The sequence below is a fragment of the Saccopteryx leptura genome, chromosome 5 (genome assembly GCF_036850995.1).
Source record: "Saccopteryx leptura isolate mSacLep1 chromosome 5, mSacLep1_pri_phased_curated, whole genome shotgun sequence".
Classification (NCBI taxonomy): domain Eukaryota; kingdom Metazoa; phylum Chordata; class Mammalia; order Chiroptera; family Emballonuridae; genus Saccopteryx; species Saccopteryx leptura.
In genome coordinates, this window is record NC_089507.1 from 61688833 (window position 1) to 61702855 (window position 14023).

The window sequence follows — 14023 nt, forward strand, 5'->3', positions numbered from 1 at the left end:
GACCGGGATCCACCCGGCACTCCCACCAGGGGCGACACTCTGCCCACCAGGGGGCGATGCTCTGCCCCTCTGGGGCGTCGCTCTGCCGCGACCAGAGCCACTAGAGCGCCTGGGGCAGAGGCCAAGGAGCCATCCCCAGCACCCGGGCCATCTTTGCTCCAATGGAGCCTCGCTGCGGGAGGGGAAGAGAGAGACAGAGAGGCAGGAGGGGGGGTGGAGAAGCAAATGGGCGCTTCTCCTATGTGCCCTGGCCGGGAATCGAACCCGGGCCCCCCCCCCACCCCCCCACGACAGGCCGACGCTCTACCGCTAAGTCAACTAGCCAGGGCCTAGTCTCCTTTTAATGCAAAATCTTGGATGATAATTTATCTCAAAAGTTAAAGTATATAATACATATAAAAATATGTATTACCTCAGAAGAAAATCCTTATGTTCATTCTTAGCCTGTTTTAAAAAAAATGTCTGCTTGCTAATTTCTGCCTGTGGATGAATTTGAGTGTACTTCTTTTATGCTTTTTTCTCTTGACTTGATGTGCAAAATAACCTTAGAGGAAACTGACAAAAATGACAATTGTTTTAGACTTTCAAGGTAAAACACTGCCATTCATAAATTTGCAAACTGAGTTATAGTAGATACATAGTTTTAACATCAGTTCTTGTTTTAAGAATTTTTGGTAATAATGTATCCAGGTGAGATTATTTGAAACACATACCTTTATAAAGAGATTCCTGGAATTGGAAAGTCTTATTTTGTTATAGTCATATGGTTATTATGAGAATCAGTGGAGGTTGTGTACCTGCAAGATAATACTATAGTTGAGATAGTACTTATTAGAGGAGAAGCCTCATTGAGGCTAGACTAGCTAGATGAAAATCTGTATTTACTATTTCTAAGAAATGCTTTGAATGAAATGTTTACTACTACCTTTCTGTTAATATCTATTTATGATTTTTCAGGAAATGAATTGGGGAACAAATTTTAATTTCTCTGTCATTTGAATAAATTTTCAATATACTGACTGATGTGTTGACATAAAGTAGCTAGGAAGTCCTTGATTGAATTGTGAGGTAGACAGAATTTGTATTTTTTTCTCCTACTTATTTGTTAATTCCTAACAATTCTGTTGCTAATTTCAAGTAGCTATTTTTTATCTGTCTCATAAACTACAACTCTCAATTGTATGATAAGCATTTTAAGGGCAATGGAATAAGAAAATAATAGATAGGTGCAAATTATTGTCTGTGTTCTAAATCTAGAATTGGTTGTTCAGTTAATGAAAGCTCAATATAATATAAATAAAAGAAGAAAATTTGGTCATGCATGGCCCATGGCAATTAATCCAGTTCTATGAACTAAAGTCTATCTAACCTAATTCTTTTATTATTATTATTATTATTATTATTATTATTATTAAGTGAGAAGCAGGGATGCAGGGAGGCAGAGAGACAGACTGCCACATGTGCCCCAACAGGGATCCACTGGCAAACCCCCTATAGTGTGATGCTCTGTCCATCTGGGGTTGCTGCTTCATTACTCAGAAACTGAGTTATTTCAGTGCCTGAGGCGCAGCCATGAAGCCATCCTCCATGCCTGGGGTCAAACTGATTGAACCATACCATTCAGCCATGGCTGTGGGAGGAGAGAGAGAGAGAGAAAGAGGTAGAGAGAGAGAAGATGGAGAGAGGGAGGAGTAGAGAAACTGATGGCCGCTTCTCCTGTGTGCCCTGACTGGGAATCGAACCTGGGACTTCCACACCAGGCCAACACTGTACTGCTGAGCCAGGGCCTAACAATATTCTCCATTTTAGATGTTAAAAATATTATACTTTCCAAGATTATTTGAATTTCAATTGAAAACTCTATTTACTTCAAGTTAAATGAAATCTCTTATTTTAAATCCAATTTGATGTTGTTCTATTATTTCCTACTGTAGAGATTTGATTTGTTAGCATCTTATATCTGCTCACATTCTTTCATAAAGTTTTATTTCTTCATGTTTAGAGTAAGCATATGTATATTTGTTGGGGTAGTTGGGAAAGAAGCTGTCCATATCTCAGTGGTAGTTAACCTGGTCCCTACCACTCACTAGTGGGCGTTCCAGCTTTCATGGTGGGTGGTAGTGGAGCAACCAAAGTATAAATAAAAAGATAGATTTAACTATAGTATGTTGTTTTATAAAGATTTATTCTTCCAAACTTAGCAAAAATCCAACATAAAGTACTTGGTAAGTTATTATTATTATATACTTTAACTTGCTGTAACTCTGCTTTATAAATTTTATAAAGTAAAGTTACTTCTCTACTTTATAAATCACCATTACTGTGGAACCGGTGGGTGGTTAGAAAATTTTACTACTAACAGAGATACAAAAGTGGGCGGTAGGTATAAAAAGGTTGACTACCCCTGAGCTAGGTTATCATAGTACCGCTGATGCAGAAGGCATTGCTAATAGTGACATTTCAGAGAAACAAGCCTACGGCAGTGTGATGAATGGGGCCTGCTTTGGGGCATCATATGGTCTTCCTACTCTTACCTTCTACTAAAGTGGTCCTGATTATATTGTATACTTATTTTAAATTATTATTAGTATTTTGGAAACTTTAAGAAGTGTATCCTATAAAAATTTTTGAGGCAATTTTTTAAAGTAAATAGTATTTTCAGAGTGTTGTATTAATTTTTATAACAGTAGCTTTAGAGTCATTGCTTTCTTGTATCTCTTGCCAGTGTTCTTTTGGAAGATCCAGTTTTAATTGAAATCATAGCTATCATTAAATCATGTTGACTCCACTTTAAAAAGTGATCTTAAATCATTGACATCCATCTGGTTTTACTGCCATGACTCTGGTCCAATCACATCATTTTCTCCTTGGACAGCCACCACATCGGCCTCCCGCTCCATCTGGGTGTTTATATTTCTGCTCTTCTCCACAAGCCCTGCCCGTGTGGTGCTTTCACAGCAGACACACGTCATGGGTGCCAACCTTCACACCTCAGGAACTTTTGTGATGAACTCTCAGGTTCCTGAAGCTTCACTTATTAGGGATTGATGTTGTATACCCTTGTGACTCGAAAGAAATCAGATACAACTAATTTCTATGTAAATTACAGACAGATGATACTTTAAAATAACAGTTTTGTCTTCTTTTGTCCCACTCTATACACACTATAAATATAATAAGTGTGTATAATTAGACCAAAATAACTTTAATTATATTAGTTAAATACATTTTTTAAATAGGTTTCATCTGGTATACAAGAATAACACATAATTTAGACCTTAAAAATTATGTCATGTCTACTGCATCTTAGGGAAAAATAAATAAACAAATAAATAACAAACAAATACCCATATTTAGATTGTACTGAGGAAGGCGTTCTTTCTATTATTGTTAAGTGAGAGGTGGGGAGGCAGAGACCAATGCCTGTATGCACCCTGATAAGGATCCACCCCACAAACCCACTAGGGGTCGATGCTCTGACCATCTGGGGCTAGTGCTCTGTTGCTTGGCAACCGAGCTCTTTTAGTGCCTGAGGAGAAGCCATGGAGCCACCTCACCACCCAGGGCCAACTTTGCTCAAACCGTTTCAGCCATGGCTGCTGGAGGGGAAGAGAGAAAGAGAGATTGGTGGGGGGATCTGAAGGTGTTATTTCTTCACAGAAAAGTTAGTATGAATTTGATTTTAATCCAACTCATTTACTTATATTCTGAAATTTGCCACACTTCTGCATTTTTCATAATAACATACAAATAAGTTGACCATCCATGCAAGAAATTGCTTCATATAGAAGGACTGGGTAATGATACTAGTCTGTGATACAGTTCTGTATATCACTTTTTTTTTTCTATCATGGGATAAAAAAAGATATTTTCTTTTACTACCACAAATTCTGTGAAACAGATGGCTCTATATTAACAATTTTTCTATTTTGATTTGTTTTATGCCAAACATAATAAAATAAAGAAGCAATTTTTGCAATAAGAACTTAGTTGTATATATCTTATAACGCTTCCATCTTATTAAGTGGATTTTGTCTTCAGAGTTTCTTTATTTTTTTTCAAATTTAATCAAGTAGTTGACAACCTAAAGTAAATTGAAAAAGTGATACAGAGAGAGAGAGAGAGAGAGAGAGAGAGAGAGAGGAAGGGAGGGTGGGAGAGAGAGAAAGGGAACACGAAACTAGAACTAGGGAATAAACTAAGGATGATGTGGATTATCATTAAATTTCAAGCTTTCTGCAGAAGGACATCATCTACTCCTTGATAGTCAGGTGTTGCAGACTGAAGATTGTGGTTTATATTCATTTCTATAAGACATTTCTAGATGTTTTCAATATGTTTCACTATCCAGTGTAGCATATCAATTCCTTGGCTTTTTCTCTTCAAATTATGTCATCTTCTGCTCTACCTCTGTCCCCCAATCTCAATGTCATCATCCAGACCGTATTACTGTTAGTAACTCCAACATATCTTTCATTTCAAATTCAGGAAGACCACTTTCTAACTACCACTCATTTCTTCAGTTCCCTTCAAAAGGACACCAATTCCAAAGATTCTTCAGACTCATCAGGACCACCAATTCCCTTGTTTTATGCCTTGTCATTGTCTGCTCATTTTGTCACATTTTACCTTATGTTCTCAATTGCCAGTTATCCACTCAAATTCCATGGCCTATCCTAATAACCACTCATCGGCAGACTCAACTGCTTATTCCTTTGCCCCTTTCCTATTCACCCAAACTTGGTAAACCACAATCTTCTACTTAATATGTGGTTGTACCTATGGAGCTGTATGTGTCAGGAAAACAATGCATGCTATTTTGAAATTTAGTCTAAATTTATGATCACTAAACCATGTGTCTTGTTAGTGCCTCCAAGGAATCCTATTACATTTACCTGGTCCTTTCGCTGTCCCACTCTCCTAGATGACATTTTCATACTTTGCATCTGTTCAAAACACCCCCCACTATGCTCATTCTTATTGAGGAAGTAGAAACAATTGAAGCAAATTATAAAAGCTACTATCACTGCAGCAACCCATCCATCCACATCTGTATCATATACTTTGACTTGCCTCCTGTTTTTATCAATGAACTAACTATGCTTCAATTAAAAGCTAATCATTCCACTGATATACTAGATCCTATCTTCTTTTGCTATCTGAAGGATATTGCTCTAGTCACCCTCTCTACCTTCAACATAAACTTTTTTTTGTCACTAATTAGGTCATTCACATCAGTGAAAAATATGGTGTAATTTTTTTCATTTTATAAATCCCTATCTTGAGTCCATATTTCACTCTAGATAACATCTCATTTCTCTCTTTGCCTTTACAATAAAATTACTTAAGATATACTTTCTCCATTCAAGTCTTTTCCTCTTATTATTTTTCCCTTTATAAAAAAATTATATTCAAATTTATTGATCAGCACCAAGTAGTAAACAAGATCTGTTTTATTTTTTCATGGTTTCTGAACTGGTGAGTTTTATCTAATTTTTTTCATTTAATATATTAAAAATGTTTGTTTTCTATAATTTTAAAACATAGTTACTAATAAAGTCTCCTTTTACTAAATTCCCAATGAAAGATACTTAAATGTGATATTTTACTCTTTCCAAGATTCATGAGACATTTTGTAGCTACTTATGTGACAATGAGAATTTTCATTTTACCTTAGATTGACTGTAATTCACTAGCAAGAAAAGTAGTTTATTAGCAATGCTCTGATATGGTCTTAATGCAGGATGCTATGACTAGAAACACATACTATTGTTTTTCCTATCATAAAGCTGCAGTACGTTTGTGAATCCACTCTAATCAGGCTTCCATCCCCTTTCTCCACTGAGTCAACTTTTAACAGGTTACTATTTTCTCCATGTTCTTCTTTCCAATGGCTGATCCTCAGTCTTGCTCTGACAATCACTTTTTTCTTCTGGAAATGGCATCTTTACTTGGTATCCAAAACTGTTTCAGAAAACCACATTCCTCTAGTTTCTGTTCAATTCATTGGTCATTCCTGTGCTATCTCATTGACAGGTTACTTTTTACATTTTATATTTATAAATGCTTGGGTACTCTAGAGCTAAGACCTTGGTCTCTTCATATCCAACTACATGCTGTTGCCTTCAAATTTATACCTTCAACCCAGACTTCTGCCTCAACTCCAGACTTTTATATTCTAATGTGTACTGGGTGTCTCCACTTAGATGTCTACAAGGCAACTCAAACTTTCCATGTCCCAAATTGGACTTCTGATCTCTTATGCCATCTCTAAACCTTCTCCCACAAGCATGTCTATACTAAGAAGTGGGAAATCTATCCATCCAGTTGCTCAGACCAACAAATATTAGAGTTATCTTAATCCCTTTCTATTCCTGCCAAATCAAATATATCAGCAAGTCATGTAAGATTTACTTCTAAAATATATCCAGGTCCTAGCTGGATAGCTCTGCTGGTTAAAGCATCATCCTGATACACAGAGGTAGTGAGTTTGATACTCCGTAAGGGCACACACAGTAACAGATCAACATTCCTCTCTCACTTTCCATCTATCTCATCCTTTCTCTCTCAAATCAATAAATAAAATTATACACACACACACACACACACACACACACACATAAGTGAATCATTACTCACCACCTTCACTGTCACCTACCTGGTCCATATATATCATTTCTAGCCTGGAGTATTATATACCATATTATAGCCTCTTAATTGTTCTGCCTGATTCTGTGTGCTTCTTGCTGCCCCACCACTTTCTTTTTCCAACTCAACAGTCAGATTGATCATGAATCAGATCAGTTCTCTACCCAAAACTTCTAATACATCTTCTTCAGTATAAAAGTCAGAGTCCTCACAATGCCTTACCAAATCTTATCCAAACTTGCTTCTCTTTACCTTTCTGACCTTATTTCTAACTAGTATCCCCATGAAGCACTTCACTGTATCCATACTGGCCTTGAACATATAACACAAACTCTCATCTTAAGAACTATGCTTTTGCTATTTTTGCTTCCTAGAATGCTCTTTCTCAAGGTCATATTCTTCAGATCATACCCTTACCTCCTTCGCATCTTTGCTTATATGTCCCCTTCTCAGTGACCACCCACCATTTGACTTAACTAGTCTATCTCCACATTGAAATGTAAGCTTCACAAAGATAAGGATTTTAGTCTACTTTATTTCCCTATTGATTTTCAAGTACCTAGCAAAGGCCTGGGCTATAACAAGTGCTTATTAAATGAATGAATAAGTGAGTGAGACAAAATACAGTGTTCTCCATCCTCATCTTGTTAATCTTATTCATTCATCAAGTCTCATTTTATATTTTACATCCTTTAGAAAGGATTTCTCAGTCCAGATTAAAAAGAAAGATTGAATTAGTTACCCCTTTAAGCTACACCTATTGCATTCCATGCTAACCCATAGTTTTGAACCTTATCACTAGCCTATTTTTATATGTGTTCTCATGGAAGGCAGTTAAGTGTTTATCACTATACCATCAGTGTCTGCATCATAATTGATATTAAAATAATTTTTACTGATTAAATGAATTATATATATATTCTCAGTTGTAGTTCTACCAGGATCACAACATATTTGTGATTTATCTAATATTTTCTTTAGGATTATCTTTATTGTAAACTAAGATACTTTCAAAACTCTTACTGAGTAGTACATAACAGTATACTAGGTTCCTTGGGATTAAATTTAAAAGTATTTTGTTGTCAATCTTGAAAACTTGATTTTTATCACTTAATGAGTAAATTTGTTTGTCCTCTCCCCAGAAGATAATGGTTTTTAAAAATATATTTAATTGAAATTATTGAGATGACATTGATTAATAGAATTATACAGGTATGTTTTCTATATCTCGGGAAATTAAGTGTTGATTGATTTCCCATTGTCAGATTGAAAATCTAGGTGAAATAAAGTTTAGTGTTTTCAATAATCTTTATTACTGTTATGTATTTTTACATCTTGCTTCTCTTCAGAGAAAAGAGATCACGTAAGTTCCTTTAGATAATTATAATTTCTTATAACACTTCTTTAGGTAACAACTGGCTTCATATAACTTAGGTATAATGATGGAAAACAAATACCAACTATCCTTATGGTATATTTTTAAAGCAACATAGGTATTTTGAAAACATTTTAAAAGACATTTTTATGTCTACCCTTATTTCCTTACTTAAGAAGGAGTAAAATATATAGTAATGTATGTTAGAAGGCCTTTATAAAATTGTTAAAACTAACTTGATTTGTAAATATATAGTCACGTTGGCCACCTGAAAAATGTATATAAGTAGCACTATTATTTCTTGATAATGTTGGGTATAGCAAGTGTCATTTCATACTTTTAATATAATTAAATATATAATTTACATTAAAAATAGAAGAATAATTGTTTTAAAAAATATTAAATGTAACTTATTTATATTTGAGGATTATCAGGCTCAAAATATCCTTTATTAAAAATGTATATAGGCCCTGGCTGGTTCCACAGCGGTAGAGCATCAGTCCGATGTGTGGAAGTCCTGGGTTCAATTCCCGGTAAAGGCACTTTGGAGAAGAACCCATCTGTTTCTCCACCCTTCACCCTCTCCTTCCTCTCTATCTCTCTCTTCCCTTCCCACAGCCAAGGCTTCATTGGAGCAAAAAGTTGGCCCGGGCACTGAGGACAGCTCCATGTCCTCTGCCTCAAGCACTAGATTGGCTCTGGCCACAATGAAGCAATGGCCCAGATGGACAGAGCATCGCCTCCTGGTGGGCATGCTGGGGGGATTCCTATCAGATGCATGTGGGAGTCTGTCTGACTGCCTTCCCACTTCTAACTTTGGAAAAATACAAAAAAAAAAGTATATAAAAAGGTATATAATTTGTTCATATAAAGTTGTCTGCCCAGCCTGTAAGCATTGTAAGAAATTATTGTAGTCAATAGTATTTTAAATATAATCTTTTCTTTCCATGGTTTCTTCTTTGTTTGTTTTGGTAGATTTTGGTCTATCCACTATTCAATATGTTAAGGAAGTCTTTGTTCATTTATCCAGAAAAGTAAGTACGGAGAATAATGCTGAGAATAAAGGGACTATCAAGAGAATGTTTGCTTTAAAAAGATGTGGACTTTGGGATGTGAAAGAAGTCCAAGGGGAAGTGATGGGGGCTTTGACTCAGTCTCGGGGATCCCTGAGAAAGTAGTCATGTACCCTGACTGCTTCCCTCCTCTAGTTACTCCAGATGAAGAACAATAGACATCCCAGAGGGGATTTGGGGATCCCAGAGCACAGAAGACACAGAGTTTACCCATATAAAAGGATCTGGGACCTGGAGAGGGGACACTAATACCCAGAGTAGAAATGACTGTATGCCATCAATAAGCAGACTGGCCTGCAGTAGACCCATAACTTTCTTGTGGATCACCGTACTCTTCTGTGACTAAAAATCCTCCGGCACCCAAGGCGTCATGAAAATGCAGAGAGAGTTGCTACATAGGATCTTATGGATGAGAATTAGGTGTGACAGTGTTGTAACCTCCGTAGACTAACTTCCAAGGACCAGAGCTCAGATGAGATAGGATTCAGAGAGTGTGAACATGAACAGATGACATGAAGGAGAAGTTTACCATTTCTTGGATATAAATTCTGAAGATAATTTTATGATCCCAGATGTCTCCCGGATGATCTTGGTGAATGAGGGGAATGAGGGAAGATGTTTAAATTACATGATATAGTATTTGGCATAGATGCTTAAGTATGACTGATGGAAATTAAATATTAAACAGATTTTCCCACATACTCTAAAATGAAGGCTTTTAATTAAAATTAAATGAAAGCTGAGTAAATATAAAATCTTTTGTAATGTCATGTGAGAATATAGCCTGTAGTAAAAAATAATTATTTAGACTCATAGCAGTTTTCCTTAACCAAGTCTTCTATCTTGTCTCTGGAGTGTGAATATTGAAACTCTATATTGTGTTCTGAAAAAGTTGCCTATTTCTGAGAAATAGTGACTAGCAACAGAATTTATCAGGTCATAAATAATTTGAAGAACATTATCTATTAGAACATTATCCATTAGGGATATATAATTATTACTTCTTTATATAAAATGGATTGCTACAGATTTTATTATTAACTAGTCAGCAAGAGAAAATCACCAGACATTTTGAAAATGGAATGTTTTGCTTCATTACAGTAAATGATGAGGCATCTAAATTGATAGAAACAAACAAGGTTATTATAAAAGTTAAATGTAAGGTATAGGAGCTGGGATAGCTAAAACAGTCTTTTTTTTGTTTTGTTTTGTTTTGGGTTTTTTTGTTTAGAGAGAGAGAGATAGGGAAAAAGAGGGACAGACAGGAAGAGAGAGAGAGAGATGAGAAGCATCAACTCATCATTATGGCAGTTTAGTTGTTCATTGATTGCTTTCTCATATGTGCCTTGACCAGGGGGTTCCAGAGGAGCTGGTGACCCCTTTCTCAAGCCAGCGACGTTGGGGTCAAGCCAGCAATCCTGGGCTTCCAGAGAGCGACCATGGGGTTATGTCTATGATCCCATGCTCAAGCCAGCAAGATTAAGTTCAACCTGCTGAGCCCATTCTCAACCCAGCAACTTCATAGTTTCAAACCTGGGTCCTCAGCATCCCAGGTCGACACTTTATCCACTGAGCCACCATCTGGCCAGGCTAGCAAAACAGTCTTAAGAATAAAATGGAGGGAATCACTCTAACCAATATTGAGGTTTACTATTTAGATTCAGTAAGCAAGACAGTGTACTGTAGGGAATCACCCATCTAACCTTGAACCCTCTATGGCTTGGATTCAAGAACTTCAGTTAAAAGTCCTCAGTGAATGTTTCTTGGATGCCAACACCAAGGAACTGTGAGAGTGAGTGACCTTTGTGCAGACACAAAGGAATGCATGTGAACAGGTTTTAGAAAATGAGCCTAGAGGTTCTAGATTGTCCCTTCCTTTGTGCTTGTTAATTAGCAAAAGCAAAAGAATGTGCTGACCCAAATTATCCCCTTCTACATGTCAGCAAAATGGCCATTAGCCATTCTTTCCCCTTATCACCTGGCCTTTCTCCCTTGTAATTCTGTTACCTCTGTTCTGTTTCTGATCAATAAAAGCTAAGGGAGAAGGAAATTCAGGAGGTCTTCTTTGCCTCCCTTGGCAGGCCTCCCCCTCTTCCTCTTGACATCAGTTTGTGTCTTGAGTAGGTTTCTTCCACGTAACACTGGTAGTTCCCAGTGGGCTGGAGTGCTACAGTGTATTGTTGGTAGAGGGGCAAAATGATCAGAGGAATAGTCACGCAGGGGTCTCCAAACTTTTTACACAGGTGGCCAGTTCACTGTTCCTCAGACCATTGGAGGGCTGCCAAATATAGTGGTCCTCTCACTGACCACCAATGAAAGAGGTGCCCCTTCCAGAAGTGCAGTGGGGGCTGGATAAATGGCCTCAGGGGGCCGCATTGCGGCCCGTGGGCCGTAGTTTGGGGACGCCTGGATAGGTACACACAACCATGCTTAACTGATTTTTTTTTTTTACAGAGACAGAGAGAGAGTCAGAGAGAGAGATAGACAGGGACAGATAGGCAGGAATGGAGAGATGAGAAGCATCAATCATTAGTTTTTCATTGCGCATTGCGACACCTTAGTTGTTCATTGATTGCTTTCTCATATGTGCCTTGACTGCGGGCCTTCAGCAGACCGAGTAAATCCTTGCTTGAGCCAGTGACCTTGGGTTCAAGCTGGTGAGCTTTTGCTCAAACCAGATGAGCCCATGCTCAAGCTGGCGACCTCGGGGTCTCGAACCTGGGTCCTCAGCATCCCAGTCCGACGCTCTATCCACTGTGCCACCACCTGGTCAGGCATTAACTGATTTTTGATAAAGATGCAGAAGCAATTCAATGAAGGCAGCACAAACTTTTAAACCAGGGGTCCCCAAACTTTTTACACAGGGGGCCAGTTCACTGTCCCTCAGACTGTCGGAGGGCCAGACTATAAAAAAACTATGAACAAATCCCTATGCACACTGAACATATCTTATTTTAAAGTAAAAAAATAAAACGGGAACAAATACAATATTTAAAATAAAGAACAAGTAAATTTAAATCAACAAACTGACCAATATTTCAATGGGAACTATGCTCCTCTCGTTGACCACCAATGAAAGAGGTGCCCCTTCCGGAAGTACGGCAGGGCCGGATAAATGGCCTCAGGGGGCCGCATGCAGCCCGCAGTTTGTGGACCCCTGTTTTAAACAACCAGTGCTAGAACAATTGGATATCCACAGGCAAAGGAAAAAAAGAAACCAAAAGGAATCTCACACCTTAACAAAATTTAACTCAAAACAGATTATAGAATTAAATATAAATGAATGGATAGTAAAAGTCAATAAAAGTATAAGACTTTTAGAAAAAACATTGGAGAAAATATTCAGGCTCTAAGAATCTGATGTATAAAGCTGAAATTTGATAAATTGGACTTTGCCAAAATTAAAACTTATGCTATGTGAAAGCCCATATTTAGAAGATAAAAAAAAATGTTACAAATTGGAAGAAAATATTTGCAAGTAACTTAATCCAGGAAAAGACTAGTAGGCAGAATATATAAAAAACTCTCAATATTTAAATGTAAAACATAAGTCTAAACAGGAAATTAACAAAAGACATGAAAAGACATTTTAGTGAATAGCATACACAAATGGCAGATAAACACATGGAAATGCAAATTAAAACTGCAATGAGTTATCACTACACACCTGTCAGAATGGCAAAAAACAAACAAAAAACAGTTGACACCAAATGCTGGCAAGGATGTGGAGAAACTGGATCACTCAAACTTTACTGGTGGGAATGTAAAATGGTACATACACTCTGGCAAACAGGTTGGCAGCTTTTTATAAACCTAGACATGCAATTACCATATATCCCAGTAATTATACCCTTAGGAATTTATCCCAAAGAAATGAACATTAATGTTCACACAAACTCCTATATTCTTATGTTCATAGTGGCTTTCTTTGTAATAGACAAACAATGAAACGCACCCAGATGTTCTCCAACTGATAAATGGTTAAACAAACTGTGGTACAAAAATACCAGGTAGTATAATTCAGCAATAAAGACAAAGAAGCTACTGATTCATACAAGTTGGATGAATCTCTAGGGACTTATTCTGAGTAAAAAACAGCTAGTCGTGAAAGGTTGCATACTTGGATTCTGTTTATAAAGCATTTTTGAAACGACAAAATTTTAAAAATGGAGGACAGTTTAGTGGATGTTCCAGGTTAGGGATAAGGAAGTGCTGGGTTGAAGATAGGAGGGAGATGACTATGGTTAAAAAAGGGCAACAGGAAAGATTGCTATGATGATAAAATCATTCAGTGTCTTGACAAGGTAGAGAATAGAGGAGCCTACACACGTGATAAATTGTATAGAACTAAATACACACACAAATGAATACAACTAAACTCAGGAAAACTGAATAATATTGGTGGGTTTATCCTGTTAATATTCTGATTGTGATATTATACTATAGTTGTACGCAATGCTACTATTGGGAAAATGGGATAAAGTGTACACAGTCAATTGCATGTGAATTTAGTTTTCTCAATAAAAAATCAATTATGCCAGAAGAAATCAAAGAATAGTACTTTAACTGTAAATTTAAATATTTTGTTTAAAGTCTTATTTGATATATAGGGTAGTGTTAACATCTGCTTTATTAACTGCCTACAGAATTTTTTTTTTCATTTGGGAACTGAATATTGATAGTTGATTATAAGATATTTCTTGATGTTCATCCAGTTCTAGGATATAAAATATATTTTCATAATTGGCATTTTTCCTTCTTACACCTACCAATTCTGACAATGAGAGTCCCACAATTCAATTTAATTCTGACACTCACTACCTGTTGAGTTTAAGGTCCCACAAGACTCCCCCTACTTCAGACATCAGTTGTAAATGGAGTGCCCAGATTACCCACATTTCTGCCTGTTTGAGTACAAATTTAAGAA

General features: G+C 36.9%; 1 protein-coding gene across 2 annotated transcripts in view; it reads left to right on the forward strand.

Annotated features, from left to right (window-relative positions):
- Positions 1-14023, forward strand: part of CFAP299 (cilia and flagella associated protein 299) — a 744166-nt gene that overhangs the window by 206189 nt on the left and 523954 nt on the right. The gene's annotated exons all lie outside the window — the stretch shown is intronic.